Genomic DNA, 4,175 nt, shown 5'->3' with positions numbered 1-4,175 from the left:
GTCGTCCAAAATATGATAAAAAAAAGTCATAGGTAAGTATGTCGTCCAAAATATGATAAAAAAAAGTAATAGATTAGTATGTCGTCCAAAATATGATAAAAAAAAGTCATAGGTTAGTATGTCGTCTAAAATCACCTAAAAAAGTCATAGGTTAGTATGTCGTCCAAAATCACCTAAAAAAGTCATAAGTTAGTATGTCGTCCAAAATGTGATAAAAAAGTCATAGGTTAGTATGTCGTCCAAAATCACCTAAAAAAGTCATAAGTTAGTATGTCGTCCAAAATATGATAAAAAAGTCATAGGTTAGTATGTCGTCCAAAATCACCTAAAAAAGTCATAGGTTAGTACGTCGCCCAAAATATGATAAAAAAAAGTCATAGGTTAGTATGTCGTCCAAAATATGATTAAAAAGTCATAGGTTAGTATGTCGCCCAAAATATGATAAAAAAAAGTCATAGGTTAGTATGTCGTCCAAAATATGATTAAAAAGTCATAGGTTAGTATGTCGCCCAAAATATGATAAAAAAAAGTCATAGGTTAGTATGTCGTCCAAAATATGATAAAAAAGTCATAGGTTAGTATGTCGTCCAAAATATGATAAAAAAGTCGTATGTCGTCCAAAATATGATAAAAAAGTCGTATGTCGTCCAAAATATGATAAAAAAATCATAGGTTAGTATGTCGTCCAAAATCACCAAAAATATTCATAGGATAGTATGTCGTCCAAAATCACCAAAAATATTCATAGGTTAGTATGTCACCCAAAATATGATAAAAAAAAGTCATAGGTTAGTATGTCGTCCAAAATATGATCAAAAAGTCATAGGTTAGTTAGTATGTCGTCCAAAATATGATAAAAAAGTCATAGGTAAGTATGTCGTCCAAAATATGATAAAAAAAAGTAATAGATTAGTATGTTGTCCAAAATATGATAAAAAAAAGTCATAGGTTAGTATGTCGTCCAAAATATGATAAAAAAAAGTCATAGGTTAGTATGTCGCCCAAAATATGATAAAAAAAAAGTCATAGGTTAGTATGTCGTCCAAAATATGATAAAAAAAAAGTCATAGGTTAGTATGTCGTCCAAAATATGATAAAAAAGTCATAGGTTAGTATGTCGCCCAAAATATGATAAAAAAGTCGTATGTCGTCCAAAATATGATAAAAAAGTCGTATGTCGTCCAAAATATGATAAAAAAAATCATAGGTTAGTATGTCGTCCAAAATCACCAAAAATATTCATAGGATAGTATGTCGTCCAAAATCACCAAAAATATTCATAGGTTAGTATGTCGTCCAAAATATGATCAAAAAGTCATAGGTTAGTTAGTATGTCGTCCAAAATATGATAAAAAAGTCATAGGTAAGTATGTCGTCCAAAATATGATAAAAAAAAGTAATAGATTAGTATGTTGTCCAAAATATGATAAAAAAAAGTCATAGGTTAGTATGTCGTCCAAAATATGATAAAAAAAAGTCATAGGTTAGTATGTCGTCCAAAATCACCTAAAAAAGTCATAGGTTAGTATGTCGTCCAAAATATGATAAAAAAGTCATAGGTTAGTACGTCGTCCAAAATATGATAAAAAAAAGTCATAGGTTAGTATGTCGTATAAAATATGATAAAAAAGTCATAGGTTACTATGTCGTCCAAAATATGATAAAAAAGTCATAGGTTAGTATGTCGTATAAAATATGATAAAAAAGTCATAGGTTAGTATGTCGTCCAAAATCACCTAAAAAAGTCATAGGTTAGTATGTCGTCCAAAATATGATAAAAAAGTCATAGGTTACTATGTCGTCCAAAATATGATAAAAAAGTCATAGGTTAGTATGTCGTCCAAAATCACCTAAAAAAGTCATAGGTTAGTATGTCGTCCAAAATATGATAAAAAAGTCATAGGTTAGTATGTCGTCCAAAATATGATAAAAAAGTCATAGGTTAGTATGTCGTCCAAAATATGATAAAAAAGTCATAGGTTAGTATGTCGTATAAAATATGATAAAAAAAGTCATAGGTTACTATGTCGTCCAAAATATGATAAAAAAGTCATAGGTTAGTATGTCGTCCAAAATATGATAAAAAAGTCATAGGTTAGTATGTCGTCCAAAATATGATAAAAAAGTCATAGGTTAGTATGTCGTCCAAAATATGATAAAAAAGTCATAGGTTAGTACGTCGCCCAAAATATGATAAAAAAGTCATAGGTTACTATGTCGTCCAAAATATGATAAAAAAGTCATAGGTTAGTACGTCGCCCAAAATATGATAAAAAAGTCATAGGTTACTATGTCGTCCAAAATATGATAAAAAAGTCATAGGTTAGTACGTCGCCCAAAATATGATAAAAAAGTCATAGGTTAGTATGTCGTCCAAAATATGATAAAAAAGTCATAGGTTAGTACGTCGTCCAAAATATGATAAAAAAGTCATAGGTTACTATGTCGTCCAAAATATGATAAAAAAGTCATAGGTTACTATGTCGTCCAAAATATGATAAAAAAGTCATAGGTTAGTACGTCGCCCAAAATATGATAAAAAAGTCATAGGTTAGTATGTCGTCCAAAATATGATAAAATAGTCATAGGTTAGTACGTCGCCCAAAATATGATAAAAAAGTCATAGGTTAGTACGTCGTCCAAAATCACCTAAAAAAGTCATAGGTTAGTATGTCGTGTAAAATATTCTTTCATGTTTGGAGGGAGAGGCTGCAACATACAGCTTCACCACCAGATGTCACTAGAGTCTACACATTGTATCAATAGTGTTGTATTGCCCAGCCGTACCAAACACATATATATAAATATATATATATATATCATTTGATTGAAAACTGAAAAAAAATCACTCAACATCAAATATCCACAGTGAGTTGTAGTTGTACAAACACTAAGCTGTGTGAATTGATGGAGAACACAACCCTGACTAACTGTGACTCTTATTTCCTGCAGATCTCCAGCTGTCTGTCTCAAGCTGAAGGCCTCTCACAGCAGCACAGAGCGAGTTGGACCAAAAGACGAGATAAACGACGATTGCTCCCCAAAAGATGTGGCACACTCTGGCTCCAAATGCACAAGATGGAAGCTTTTGTGTCCTGGATATTTTGGCATAAATTCTGCCCAGCTCACGATATGATGAGTACAGTAGGAAATAAAAGTAAGACAGTAGGAAATAAAAGTAAGACAGTAGGAAATAAAGTAAGACAGTAGGAAATAAAAGTAAGACAGTAGGAAATAAAAGTAAGACAGTAGGAAATAAAAGTAAGACAGTAGGAAATAAAAGTAAGACAGTAGGAAATAAAAGTAAGACAGTAGGAAATAAAAGTAAGACAGTAGGAAATAAAAGTAAGACAGTAGGAAATAAAAGTAAGACAGTAGGAAATAAAAGTAAGACAGTAGGAAATAAAAGTAAGACAGTAGGAAATAAAAGTAAGACAGTAGGAAATAAAAGTAAGACAGTAGGAAATAAAAGTAAGACAGTAGGAAATAAAAGTAAGACAGTAGGAAATAAAAGTAAGACAGTAGGAAATAAAAGTAAGACAGTAGGAAATAAAAGTAAGACAGTAGGAAATAAAAGTAAGACAGTAGGAAATAAAAGTAAGACAGTAGGAAATAAAAGTAAGACAGTAGGAAATAAAAGTAAGACAGTAGGAAATAAAAGTAAGACAGTAGGAAATAAAAGTAAGACAGTAGGAAATAAAAGTAAGACAGTAGGAAATAAAAGTAAGACAGTAGGAAATAAAAGTAAGACAGTAGGAAATAAAAGTAAGACAGTAGGAAATAAAAGTAAGACAGTAGGAAATAAAAGTAAGACAGTAGGAAATAAAAGTAAGACAGTAGGAAATAAAAGTAAGACAGTAGGAAATAAAAGTAAGACAGTAGGAAATAAAAGTAAGACAGTAGGAAATAAAAGTAAGACAGTAGGAAATAAAAGTAAGACAGTAGGAAATAAAAGTAAGACAGTAGGAAATAAAAGTAAGACAGTAGGAAATAAAAGTAAGACAGTAGGAAATAAAAGTAAGACAGTAGGAAATAAAAGTAAGACAGTAGGAAATAAAAGTAAGACAGTAGGAAATAAAAGTAAGACAGTAGGAAATAAAAGTAAGACAGTAGGAAATAAAAGTAAGACAGTAGGAAATAAAAGTAAGACAGTAGGGAAATAAAAGTAAGGACAG

The 4,175-nt window shown here is 30.6% G+C and overlaps 1 long non-coding RNA gene across 1 annotated transcript; it reads left to right on the top strand.

Annotated features, from left to right (window-relative positions):
• The first annotated feature begins 275 nt into the window (after positions 1-275).
• LOC138407047 (uncharacterized) lies at positions 276-2,831 on the top strand. Its single transcript, XR_011240484.1, has 4 exons — positions 276-340; positions 459-981; positions 1,438-1,599; positions 2,665-2,831. It is a non-coding gene; the product is annotated as an uncharacterized lncRNA (long non-coding RNA).
• The last annotated feature ends 1,344 nt before the right edge of the window (positions 2,832-4,175 follow it).

Source organism: Paralichthys olivaceus, chromosome 24, assembly GCF_024713975.1.
Source record: "Paralichthys olivaceus isolate ysfri-2021 chromosome 24, ASM2471397v2, whole genome shotgun sequence".
NCBI classification, from domain to species: domain Eukaryota; kingdom Metazoa; phylum Chordata; class Actinopteri; order Pleuronectiformes; family Paralichthyidae; genus Paralichthys; species Paralichthys olivaceus.
The sequence above is the reverse complement of the archived record's forward strand: the minus strand, read 5'-3'. Positions and strand labels throughout refer to the sequence as shown.